At 41.0% G+C, this 14,200-nt stretch overlaps 2 pseudogenes across 2 annotated transcripts; both read right to left on the reverse strand.

The window, feature by feature from the left end:
• Window positions 1-2,461: 2,461 nt before the first annotated feature.
• Window positions 2,462-2,822, reverse strand: LOC308516428 (small ribosomal subunit protein eS24-like; annotated as a pseudogene). The gene has a single exon. The product of its transcript is annotated as a small ribosomal subunit protein eS24-like (transcript).
• Window positions 2,823-8,019: 5,197 nt separating this feature from the next.
• On the reverse strand, window positions 8,020-8,667 carry LOC308515534 (ferritin light chain-like; annotated as a pseudogene). The gene has a single exon. The product of its transcript is annotated as a ferritin light chain-like (transcript).
• Between the last annotated feature and the right edge of the window lie 5,533 nt (window positions 8,668-14,200).

Genomic DNA, 14,200 nt, shown 5'->3' on the forward strand with positions numbered 1-14,200 from the left:
GAACAATAATAGATACAGAGGCAGAGCAGCCTCAAACAGATTGTCAAACTGCAGCAGGAAGGCCGGGGAGAGTTGGGGGGCAGGAGGTAGGGGGGTAAGAGATCAACTAAAGGACTTGTATGCATGCATATAAGCATAACCAATGGACATGAGACACTGGGGGATAGGGGAGGCTAGGGGACTGTCTAGGGCGGGGTGATAAAATGGACACATATGTAATACCCGTTGTAATACTTTAAGCAATAAAAAAAAAAAAAAAAAAAAAAAAAAACAAATATGCATCTATCAACAAGTGAATCTAAGAATCAAGTGAATAAATAATCTGATGAACAGAATGAACTGGTGATTGTAATAGAATCAGGGACATAGAAAGGGAATGGACTGGCTATTCTTGGGGGGGAAAGGGGTGTGGGAGATGCGGGAAGAGACTGGACAAAAATCGTGCACCTATGGATGAGGACAGTGGGTGGGGAGTGAGGGCGGAGGGTGGGGCGGGAACTGGGAGGAGGGGAGTTATGGGAGGGAAAAAAAGAGGAACAAATGTAATAATCTGAACAATAAAGATTTAATTAAAAGAAAAAAAAAAAAGAGAATTCAGGCAGAAAGGGGTGGAGCCCAAGATGATCTCTGCCATCTACAATGCCACCGCCTTCCTCACAGATACCAGGAACCACATCGTTGATCCCAGAAATTTACAAGCTTGAGAGTTCAAATAAGAAAGTGATGATGCTAAATAGTTTACTAAGGCTGCATTTTACTGGCAAAAATAAATAAATAAATAAGTAAAAATTTCACTCTTTTATTCCAAACAGCTTCCTGAACCACACAGCTGTTTCCTCCTGAGTCCTTGGTGGCCAAATTAAGCAGCATTTGCCTGAATGCTAATCCTTAGATTATGCATCTCTTAATCAATTTGGCTGTAATTAGGTTGAGCTTACACATTGTCATTCAAGAAATAATGATGATCTTCAAGAGGCAGAAAGGAAAGCATCAGCATCATTTGTTGCTATTTGGCATCCCCGTGACAATACACATTACCTGTGCTGGGTGGCACAGGAAGGGTGGCAAGGGGCATGGTTCTGATTGCATTCCTACAGGCGGGTGAGCAGTGGGCATAGAGTAGCATTGCCCTGGGCATAGGTCTTGGTTTAAAGATAGCTTCTGTTCTCAAGTTTGCTTCTCTGGCTTGACTCCTATTTGAGACAAAGAATCACATTGATAGCATCCTCATCTTGCTAAGATAACATTGGTTCTTTGAAAGGTTAATACACACAACGATTTTCTTAGTTAAGTGTGTTTCCGTTTATATAATGTTTATCTGAGAGTTTAAGGCATTTTGTAGGTATTGCCTCAGTCTTACATATATGAGATAGGAGAAAGTAATTCTTGCAGCTCTGGCCAATAGTGTGTGAGGCTAGTGATGAGGGACTGTATTTGTCATTCATCATTGTAGCTCTAGTACCTGGCACAGGGTGCTTAGTAAATACCTATTGTTGAGTCTCTTTTTCCCACCTCAACTGAGGGTAGGAAATCAGATCTTGGATTGGCCATAGTCAAGGCCAGTTTTCTGCAGACTTATTTCTACCCTTCCGCCCTTTCTTGGTACCACTGACAGTTTAAAAAGAAACAGAGTCAACAGAATTAGTCCTTAGCTCAGTACCTCCTAATTCTGTGAGCGACTGAGTTCTCATTGACTGTATTCTCTGACATTTGTGACTTTCTTTTTAAGTTAACTGTCTAACTCTGTAATCACTGTCTGCAGTTTTTAGTCTGTATGTCTGATAATGCCCAGCCTTCCAGAACTGTCTATGCTTAATGCTCAGCTTTGCTTTATTATCACTTGTGCCCCAGTGTGTCAGGGAGTTGGAAACATTTTTTTCCTCAGTGATCTTATGGATGTGGACACTGAAGCCCAGAAAGACTGAGCAAGATGCAGGTTGATCTCCTGCTCACAGAATTGCTATGGGGTGTCCTCTTCCACCATCTCAGGATAATTCACTCAAATAACGGGCATCGTATGCCTCCTTTATCAGGTATTGTTCCAGGTGCAAAGGATACAGAAATGTATATTTAAAAAAACCCCAACCCTATCTTCAAGGAACTCACAGTCAGGAGGAACATAAGCCTGCAACACAACTAATGGCAATATAGTGTAAGCGCCAATAAGAACTCTGTGAAGGGAGTGACCTATTCAGCCTGAAGGATACAGGAAAAGTTACAGAGCGGAGGTGTCACTTGAGGAATAAGCAGGAGTTACTATTCCACTGAGGCAGCCCCTTGGTGTAAGGGTGGACATAACTGTGGTATTCTGGCCCAGCCCCAATCCGAGGCAGAGTGATTGATCTTTTTTTTCCCCCCACATAAAAATTTAGTTTATTAATCCTCTCATGAAAAATCTGCACAATCACCACAGATAAAGTCACTGAAGAATCTTGACTCCTTCTGTTGTTCAATCTCCAGCTCACTTTTGGCCAGCACCAACATTGGCCTTTGCAGTCCCCCTGACTTTCTTCATTCTGTTCTTGCGTTCCTTTCTGTTTTCTTGAGGTCTTCTTCTCATATAGGCCATGTCTTGCAAATCTATGTTTGGGTTCATTTTTCTTTGCGTAATCCAAGGAATCATAAATCATGCCAAAGCCAGTGGTCTTGCCACCACCACAGTGGGTTCTGAATCCAAACACAAAGGTGACAGCAGGTGTGGTCTTATACATTTTGGCTAGTTTTTCGCAAATTTCTGTCTTGGGTACTGTTGCCTTCCCAGGGTGAAGGACAACAATGACCATTTGCTTCCGCTGAAGTAGCCTGTTGGTCATGAACTTCCTGGTCCGGGTAGCTACCACGTCCTTCATGATGAAGGTTGATGTTCAAGCAGCCAGGGAGGAAAAGGGTGAGTGATCTTTTTTATTTTGGTGGCTTGTAGGCCACTTTGATGAAGTGGTTTGGAACTATGAAATGAGAGCAGTATCTCATAGACACTTTTAAAAATATGTGTTTTTATTGATTTTAGAGAGAGAGGAAGGGAGAGAGAAAGAAATATAGATGATTGGCTGCCTCCTGCATGCCCCCTATTGGGGATGAAGCTTGCAACTCGGGCATGTGCCCTGACCAGGAATCGAACCAGTGACCTTTTGGTGCATGGGACGATGTTCTACCAACTGAGTCACACTGGCCAAGGCTAACAGACATTTTTGCTACCCAGCCTATAGTTAACAACCTCCCTGTTGAAGACCACCCTTCTACTCTCTCAGCCCGTGCATCTCCAGGTGCAGGCATGCGGCTTAAGCTTGGCTAATCAATGCCACTGGTCTCAGTGATAGCTGAAGAATGAGCATGTGGCCCAACCAGAGCCCATGAGATGGAAGAGAATTTTCCCTGAAACTTCTGGGAAAGAAACTCATTTTTTTCTGCTGTACTTTATTCACAAGGAGATGTAAGATCTGGGCTGCCTACACTGTAGTGTAAGGGGAACTGGAAACCAACATGGAAGAGGCGATGCTAAGAGAGATGGAAAGTCTGTTCTGATGACATTATTTGGTTCCATATCAAACTGTGCCAGAAGCTAGAACAATTCTTTGCTTTTTCTACTATGAGAGCTGATGAAGCATCTTTTTGGTTAGGCCAGTTTGGGTTGGATTTTCTGTCTTTATTCACACATGGCTGACGGATCTGGAAATGTTTATTCTGTCTCAAAGGGTAAGAGATCCTTCTTTTTTACTGCTGCATATTATTTCATGGTGTAAATGTACCATAGTTGTATACCCACTCATCTATTGATGGGCACTTGGGCTATTTCCAGATTTTGTAAATTGCATGAAAAAAATTACCAGGTGTTTCTGGTATCCTCTAGTAGTGTTTGAAGATACTACATTGCCAATTGTCATCCAAAGCCAATAGCAAGACCATTAAAATAACTGAAATTATTAGGCTATAATCCTTACCATTAGCAAGAGGGCATGCTTATTTATCTCCATATCACCAGCATCTCAGAGTACCTGGACAATAACTGCTTAAATGTTATTAAACATCTCTAAAATTTAGTCTTGTATCTTTTCAAAATCATTCTCCTATCTAAATATTCTTTGTCCTTTGTTTCATCAAGAAATCTTCCTTGGTTCTTGAAAAAAAAAAAAAAAAGAAAGAAAGAAAATCTTCCTCCATTGCTCCCAAAAGCCCCAGAGCATGCAAGGAGCTTGTACATATGCATACATGTGCAGGCACATACACCACCCCCCATACATATGTGACACCATATTAATGACTTCACAATCTTCAGGGATATTGGCTGTTTTTAAGCATCTATGATACATCCTTGTCACTGCACTCATGATTTCCCACTTTATCTCCTTCAGAACCCATGGATGAATACCATCTGGTCCTGGTGATTTATTGCACAGAGTCCCTCAAGTTGCACCATCCCCTTCTCCTCAGAGACCCAAGAATCTCTGTCAAGGCCATTCTCTGCTTCACCATAAAATGTGTCCTTGGAATAGGAGCGTCCCTATTGTCTTCTCCAATAAATACTCATTCAAAGTATTCATTTAGCTGCTCCTCTCCTTCGTCATTCCATTTAATATTCTTCTTTTCCTAATGAAAGCTCTTAACATAACAGACATAGTCACCCTTCTAAAATGCCATGGACTCTTTATTACTATTATTATTTATCTTGATGTTTCTACATGTTTTGCCTATTCTTTCTTTGACCTCTGTTAGTTCCCAGCTGAAACAGTGAGTTCCTATCAGAGTGCTTGGCCTACAAAGAATGTTCCTTTTTTAATAGAGTGCCTTTTTCAATAGTTATTTTCTTTCTACTATAAAATGAGAGTATGTTATGCCTGGAAAATTTGGAAAATTTAGAGAAGTAGAAAAGTGTACATCTTTATAAACAATCAAGCACTGATAACCTTTCACCTAGATACTGCATGGTTCAGGGCTTACTTTTTGCATTTCTCTCTAAAACACTATCTGATTTCCTTTTCTCCCATTTTCATCCTTGTGTGCTGTACTGCGGAGCTCATGAGAAACAGCACCTCTTCTGTACCTCAGACACGGTACATCTAACTTGTGTGATGCACTCCATGTGTCAGGTATCATATTGAGTGCTTTACAGGTATTAACTCATTTATACAACCGGTTAAAATTCTAAGAAAGCTTGGGTTATTTATTCATTTATATGTGTTATTTATTTTTAATGAAAGTTTTATTACAAAACAATTGTGTTACTGGATGGGAAAACGGGGTTAGGAGCTAGAGAATTTCAGACTTGTAATAATAATTATTTAATTTTTTCTTGTGAGATTTTCAGGATTAAAAAAAAACAACAAAGAACAGCTTCAAGTATTGTAGTGAGTGGAATGGTGCCCACCCCAAAAGATATGCCAACCCAGAACCTGTAAATGTGACCTTATTTGGAAAAGGGGTTTTGCAGATGTAATTGAGTTAAGGATCTGGAGGTGAGATCATCCTGGGTGAACTGGATGGGCTGGAAGTCCAATGGCACATCTTTCTATAAGAGACAGAAGAGGAAGCGACATATAGAGGAGAAGGCCGTGAGAAGACAGAGGCAGGGATTGGAGTGATGCCGCTACAAGCCAAGGAGCACCAAGGATGCCTGACAGCCCCAGAAGCTGGGAGAGGAGTAGGAAACAGGCTCTCCCTCAGAGCCGTCAGGAAGAACCAATTCTGCCTACACCTTGAATTTGGACTTCTGGTTTCCAGAACTGTGAGAAAAATAATTGCTGTTGTTTTAAGCCACCAAATTTGTGGTGATTTATTAGGCAAAGAATCACGAATTGAGGGATTAAAACAGAATAGAAACAAACCCGAGTCACCAAGTTATAACACAGCATAGAACCAGATGGAAAGCAACAAGCTTCTAGTCCTTAAACAGCAACATGGCTCCTACGTACGAACAGTTAACAAGAGAGCAGAAGGCAGGTGAGTTAAACCAGCTGCTGAAACAAAGCTACTGAACACTGCTCCCCCCAGAGATACCAGCCTCTTAAAGGTGAGGTGCTAGTTCCCTATTACAATTGGGTAAAGGCCAATTAAAGTCCACATGAGGCAAAACATGTTCCCTGCTCAATCAAGTTACATCCAGTAAAAAAAAAAAATGAGCAGTAAAAATTCCTGCATGTATTCTACTGCTTTGGTGTCAAACTTAAAAATGAAAGAATGCAAATACAACTAGCACATTTATTGACCCATCTGAATCATTTAATGCATGTTCCCTTTTCCCTGTGGAAATAGATGTTTATCAGCAGATACAAAGCATGTTTTACATTTAGGAAGGATTTTAAAAATATCAAGCATACAAATCTATTTCTCTCTTGAATTGCTTTGCAATACTGACTACTATGATGTTTATAATCCAAGTCATCAGGCCTTTAATGCATGTTAAAAAAGGGAAGAATTTGTAATGACTGGAGGGTGATATGGTATGTACAGGGCTGATTTTTTTAAAATTGTAAGTTAAAAAGTATGTAACTAGTGTCTTCAAGGAATGATAAGAGAATGGAACCCAACATGATAAAATATAACATAGCAGCAAACATTTAAAGATTGTCTTCATATAATCCCGTCCATTAATTCATTTATTCATTGAGCAGCTCATTCACTTATTCATTCATTCATTCATTCATCCATCCAGTCACTCAGCCCTCTTAGCTAAGCATTTGTTGTGTGTCCAGCACCCCATTGGGCACTCCAGAACTTAAACACAATGCAGGTAAAAGGCCTGAGGAACAGCTGAGATAAGACACATGTGCAGCAATTAGTGAATGGTTCTGAAGTAGTAGCAGCAGGGCCGTGTGATTTCATAGAACAGACTAAGTGGCGATACTAAGGAAAGCTTTAAGTAGTGTTGGAAGGGCAGAGATCGGGAAAGAAAGCTTTTTGGATGAGAGCTTTCGAATTGGTTCTTAAAGGGATATTAGACATGGGACTTTAAAAGTGTCTTTGTAGCTCTGCTAATGACATACCATCCTTTCTGTCTCTAGGCCTAAAACTACCACATAGTACCTAGTGCATAATATATAGGCACTCCACAAATACTTATTGAATGAATAAAAAAGGGATGAATGAATCATCATTGACTCCTCCATGCAGCTCTAGGCTAATCTTTCCAATACACAAATCTGCTGATGTCTTCATCTCCTTTAAAGCTTCCCAAGAAAGAGCAGATAGAAAGTGATGAGGCCACAATTATCAGATCAAATAGTCTTAGGTTTGAGTTCCAAAGACTTTCAGATTGGCCCCCATCCCACCCTATCTAATTCTAGCTCTCTCTACAGCTTTACTGTCCTTTTGATACCTAAATCCAACTATGTCACCCCTCCTACCACCTACCTCTTACTTAAAAACTTTCAAAGCCTGCCCCTCTGTCCTCAGAATCTGGTGTCTACTAATCTTGCTAGCTATTGTTTTCTTGACTCCATTCTTTAAACTCTTTAAACTCTTCACTGTCTGGAAGATGCCACATTTTCTTTCCCTTCTGGGCCTTCACACATATTTAGAATACTCTGTTTGGAATATTCTCTCTATCATATACCCCATCCCACCATCAATATCAAGCTAACTCCTGTGCATCTTTCAGATCTAGACTTAAAGGAACTTCATTCTTGAGGCCTTCCCTGCCTCCAGGTGGGTCACAGAACACCTCACACTTCTTCCCCTGAAGCACACACCAAAGCTGATTGTAATAATGGTTGTCTTTCCTACCTAGACTGGCGGAGCCAGACATGGATGACTATGTCTGGTTCATGGTTGTCTTTAGTACATGGCACAGTACCTGCACCAATGATTATCTTTTGAATAAATTAATGATATCTAAAACTTTCTGGCTACATAACCCTGGGCTGGTAACTTTGCCAACTTTGAACTTCACTTTTCTCCTTTGTAAAGTGAAGCTAATAGCTGTCACATAGGATCTTGCACACTAGAGCATCATGTAAATGTCTTTCTTTCTTTCTTTCTTTCTTTCTTTCTTTCTTTCTTTCTTTTGCTGCAAAAAGCTTTATTGTTTCATTTGGTACAATGGATGAGAGAGAGCTTCAGGGTGGTTAAAGAATGGCTAGTAGTTTTGGGGCGAGGCTCAGGTAAAAGCCAGACATCAAGGGTATGCAGAATGGCCTCTGAAAGGCCTCTGGGCTCCAAAGGCTCCTGGTCATGCTTGAGGGTGAGCCTTTCGAAGAGATACTCACCCAGCCCAGCCATGAGGCGGTGGGGGGACCGGTCAGCCTGCGGATGTGAGTCAGGTGTTGCCCATCTTTTCTTGATGAGTTTCACCTGTTCATCCAGGAAGTGGTTCTCCCAGAAGTCACAGGGATGGGGGTCTGTGCAGGTGGAACCCAGGGCCTGCAGCTCCACAAGGGCCTGGGTCAGGTTCCTCTGCAAGGCCAGGGCAACTTCCATGGTGGCCTGAGTTTTGCCCACTCACCTTGGGGAGGCTTCCGCACGTCCTGGAAGAGAATGCGGCCACCTCGCTGGTTTTGCAACTTTAAGAGACGCTCAGCGCCCTCGTACTTCTCCGCTAACTCACGCCACATCTTCAGGGTCAAAATAGAAGCCCAGAGAAAGGTAGGTGTGGGGCACCCGCAGAGGCAGGTTGGTCAGGCGGTTGACTGCAGCCTCCACCTCGGTGGAATAATTCTGATGAATTTGGGAGCTCATGGTTGTTCGGCAATAAGGAGTTAAGGTAGAAAAAATCCAAAATGGTGTGTTGGTCCCAGAGGTGGTTCTGAAGGTAGTGACTGGATAAGACGCAGGAGGGTGGTCTGAGGCTGGAAGAAGGGGCGTCCCTGGGTCTGTTTTGTCCAAACACTGTTGACGCAAGAGACAGATCCGGGACTGCCAAGGGCATAGCCATAAATGTCTACTTTTAATGACCTTCTATGATTAGACCCTCACCTGGCTTTTTACCTCGTTTCCTGCTTCTCCCATTAATGTACAGTTGGCACCAAACTGGACCTACCTGCGTTTCCCTAAACATTGCCCTACGTTTCCCATCTTTGTGCCATTGCTTGTGCTGCTTCCTCTGCCTAGCATTTCCTTCCTCTTCTTCCCATTTCAAAGCTTTCTCTATCCCAGCTCCATGGAGTCTCCCTTGATTGACTTAATCAAAAGTTACCTCTCCCTTCTTTAACATTTGTGGCACTTTATCTCTCTCTCTTTTAGAACAGGTACCAATAAATATAGTAGTATCAGTATTTATGCACAACTTCTAGTTTAGTAGGTTCTAGAGTTGGTCTTCTTGGGTTTATATCCCAGATCTACCTACTAACTAGCTATATAATTATGGGCTGATTAGTGAGCCTATCTAAGCCTTAGTGTTTAAATATGTAAAATGGGAATAATAATAATAACATCTACCTTTTGGAGGCAGGGAATGGTTGCATTAAATGAGATTATGTAAGTAGATCATTTAGCACATGCCAGATACAGTGATTCTGTGCTTAACATAATACTGTTATCATCATTCATCTTCATAATTTAAACTGTAATTTTCTTGAGGGCAAAAACTTTATTTTTATAGGATCCCCAATGCCTGGCCCATAATTGGTGCTCAATAAATGTTTGTTGAATGCAGGCACAAATAATATAAGTAAATATGACAAATTACTGACTTTTTTTTATTTTGCTATAAAGTGATGCAAGTTTACTACATTTTGGGGCTTTTTAGTAACCACTGTCCCTATGTTTTTGTCCAACAAGCAGGAACATTTTGAAATAGTGTGTAGTAGAATGGGCCCACTATGTTGCCATCAGTCTGGAATTTGGAAAATTACAAGCAGAATTAAAGAACAGTATTAGAATTATTTATTCTTTCTATGCCCCTTTATTGCATTCATTTTGGGAGAAATTATCTATTCTTGTTTAACAAGAAGATTACATTACATATTCATGTAAAGAATTTTACCAATTTGTGGAAACTTTTCAGATCTTGCCACATGTTAGTTGTCAGGCAATGTCTCATTTGGAGAGAGAAAAAACAACTAGTTACTGTGATTTACAGTGAGGCAAGTTATTCTGAATTTCCTTGGTAGGAAGAAAAGGAAAACTACATTATAAAATAACATAGAGCTTCGTCTTCTAAACAGCTTCTTATCTGGAAAAGATATGTAGTCATTTTTCTGACTTAATAAGGAGATAAAGCAAGTTTCACTTATCTTAATTTTGCCCGTAATAAATATACCAGAGGAGATTCTGCTATGATATGTGACTACTCTTTCATTAACAGATTAGGTAATTGCCCTCTTGGAATGGCCCAACTTTATTATTTAGCACCTGACTTTATCCTGAAATAATCTAGAACTTTTTTGAAAGTCAGTGTGCAGAGCTATGGTTAGAGGAAAGACATTATGTATCCCAGGCACTGATGAGAGGCCGTGGTTTAGCACGCGGTTTTTGAGAGAGAGGCTGAACTTCAGAGGCAGCTGAAAAATTTGAGCCTATTTAACTGGTCAGGGTCGGAAATTCTACCATCTAGAATTCTCTTCATTCCACTTAGTTGGCGGGAGGACTTAAGAGAGTGGAGCTTCGGCCCTGTCTGGAGCATCATCTTGTGCACCAAAAGGTTGTCAATTTCATTGCCAGTCCCCTTCCCATGCCCAGGTGGCAGGCCCAATCCCTGGTCGGGGTTTGTGTCAGGAGGCAGCTGATAGATGTTTCTCGCTCACATCAGTGTTTCTCTCTCTCTCCCTTTCCTTCTCTTTAAAAATCAATAAAAACATATATATATATTTTAAAGAGAGAGTGGGAGCCTGGTGTAGAGCAGAGGTTGGCAAACTATGGCCTATAAGCCAAATCCAGTCCATTGTCAATTTTTTATAGCCCATAGGTAAGACTGGCCTTTACATTTTTAAATGGTTGGGGAAAATCAAAAGAAGAATAATACTTCATGATGTGAAAAATTATATAAAATTCAAATTTCAGTATCCATTCATAAAGTTTTCTTGGAACAGCCACATTCATGAGTTTATGTATCGTCTATGGTTACTTTTGTGCTATGATGGTTGATAGTTGCAATAGAGGCTGTATGGCCCTTAAAGTCTAAATATTTAGCCCTTTACAGAAAAATTTTGCTGAACCCTGCTATAGAGGAAAAAGCATTAAAAGCCATGGAGTCAGTCTTGGGGTTGAATGGCATCTCTTCTAGTTACTAGCTCTCAGCCAAGATGACATGCATTCATTCAATAAACATGTTTGAGTTCTTACTGTTCCCTAGAATCAGTGCTTGGCATTAGAGATGTAGTAGTTTTGCATCTGAGGATTACCAATACCTAGTTTGCTGACTTATTGAGAGGATTAAGTAAATTTAAGTATTCAAAGTGCCTAGCACCTAGTAGTTGCCCCCAAAATGACTTTTGGAAATCTACAAATAACCATTCTACCCTAGTATTTTGGAAGGGATTTAGGAGTAGGGTAAAGAGGGACAGATTGATGAACTGATGCTAACTAGGAGCTAAACAGGTGACTCAAACAGGTAGTTGAGGATCTAGAGGGGAAGAGAGGCATTGGAAAGGCAGGGGAAGGGAAGCAGAAGCAAATGACTTCAGATTTGCTGTAGGCCCATTTTGTTCAGAGGTAAACTTTTGTGGCACCCAGGCTTGAATGGCACATGGTCCTTTCACAGCCACTGGTCAAAATGTCCTTAAGTAATGGAGCCAGAATTTTGAATCCTAGACATTCTGATTCTGATGCCATTAGTTATTATACCAGTGTCTCTCAAATTGGGGTCTAGGGTTCCCTGGATGGACTATGAGGGTTCCTAGAGTTCTCTATAAGAGCCTCTAAATTTAGAGTTTTATAATAATCTTAGGAAAGAAGAGAGAAAAGGCAATCGATATATATAAAAGCCCAAGCAACCAAATGACTGAACAACCCGTTAGCCGGTCGCTACGATGCGCACTGACCACTGGGGGGCAGATGCTCAATGCAGGAACTGCCCCCTGGTGGTCAGTGCGTTCCCACAGCCAACCTCTGGCAGCTGGCCAACCTCCTGTGACCCCTCCACCTGATCAGCCGGCCCTGATTGGCCCCAATCAGCCCCCATCACCGGCCAGGCCAAGGGACTCCACGCATGCACAAATTTGTGCATCGGACCTCTAGTATAAGCATATTCTGGATACTCTAATGACTACCTGATACCCTAGTATGGCCCTGAGGTGATTTATCTATGTTTGCCTTTATGTTTAGATTGGTTCATTTTGGAGGGCTACTGAGGAAAGAGCAGCAGACTTAATAGGAAATGATGTGTTGACACCATACGAGGGTTAAATTCTATTACTGCTCACTCTAAGGACAACGGTTTCTAAGTGAGAACAGAGGTGGGAGAACTGAATTACACAGCATACAGGGGGAATGGCATGCCACAAAGCATGGGCATGCTTAGAATGGCAAGCTAGTTTTAGCACAACCATAGCCACTGTATAACTTGAATTTCATTAGTTTTGTGGATGTGCTTGTATGTAATTTATAAATTTGCTTTGGATTCCTAAACTGTACATAAGCTATGTACATAAGGAAATTTTAAAATCTAGTTGTTTAAAAACACATTTTGCCTTATTTAAGTGACATTATGATAAAGATGATTTCAGCGATGTTCCAAATAATTCTTTATTATTATGGGCTCTTGCCTTATTTCATAATTTAAGGCTTTATTGAATAGGGGCACTCTCTAAATTCTTCCCAAAGTGTTCAAAAGAATGGCTTAGCCCTGCTGGTGTGGCCCAGTGGATTGAGCGTCATCCCATGGACCAGGAGGTCCTGGTTCTGTTCCTGGTAAGGGCACATGCCCGGGTTGCAGGCTTGATCCCCAGTAGAGAGCATGCAGAAAGCAGCCGATCAATGTGTCTCTCTCATGTATCTCTCTCTCCTTCTTCCTTCCTCTCTATCTAAAAATTAATAAAAAACATACTAAAAAAAAAAGAATGGCTAGAACTGGAAACAAGGCAGGAGAATTGTTTTTTAGTGTGTGAATGTCCTGTGCTTCTGTTGATGAAGTTATGTTTGCATGCACAGAGTATGTCCAAAAGAAATGAATGCCAATCCTTCAATATGTTATTTAAATTATAATCCTATTACTTTGTGATGTTATTCCAGATCATTCCATTTCCATTTCTGTAATTTTTGCTTATAAATGAAATACCTTTTCATCAGGCCTGATGCCTGTGGTACCGTCTTCAGAGTGGTTCTTGGCTCTTATTTAACCAGAAAAGCAAGGGGGAAAAGAACTCTTCATACCTGAATGGTACCTGAACCATACCACCTCTTCATACCTGAACCATACCACCTCTTCATACCTGAACTTACGTTATAAGTATATTTGCTTGTTTATTGTCTATCCTCCCCACTAGAATGTAAACTTCATGGGAATGGTGATTTTTCTCTAAAATTAGGGGTACTTTTGCCCCCCAGGGGACGTTTTACAAGGTCTGTACAATTTTTGGTTGTTATGACTGGGGTGGGGCCTACTACCTGTATTTAGTGGCTAGAGGCCAAGGATGCTGCTACATACCCTATAATGCACAGGACATCAATCCCCACCACCCACCCCACCAACAATAAAGAATGCAGTTCAAAATGTAATGGTGCTGATGTTGACACACCCTCAGTTCAGAAATGGTGTCTGGCAAGTAGTAGGGACTTGTAAGCATTTGTTGAATAAATGAAAAAATAATTGGCATAGACCATGCGTCAGGGAGTATATTAGAGGCTTTGTAGATGTAGCAAGATCATTAGTTGACATACCGGTATTAGTTTGGTTTGGACTCCCACTGTATTTTTCCTGGCTCACAGGTAGCTGTTGGGCATTTCCTGTCCTCAGAGTGTGTGATAAGGCTGAGAAGTGGCAGGAGAAAGGTTCTCTGATTGACCTTGTGGAGGGTCCTTCACGGAGATTGTGTGGTGTGTCCTAGAGGGGCCTTCCTGTGACCTTGTAGAGACGGGAGTGTGAAGTGGATTCCACAGTCATGACAAAGATGGAATTTCCAGCCTGTTGGGCTGAGGCTTTAACACCGGATTTAATTTAAATCAATATGCCAGTTCTTGTATATCTGAATTTGTGGAATAGGATTATACATTGTTTGAGTTTAAAATTTGTATGCAACTATTTAATGGTAGGCATTTATAGTTGAGAAAGCTTAGATTTAGAGAGATGAATTAACTTACTTTAGATCATGTGGATTATAAATGAAAAATTCAG

This window comes from Myotis nattereri (assembly GCF_964212035.1).
Source record: "Myotis nattereri genome assembly, chromosome: 3".
Classification (NCBI taxonomy): Eukaryota; Metazoa; Chordata; class Mammalia; order Chiroptera; family Vespertilionidae; genus Myotis; species Myotis nattereri.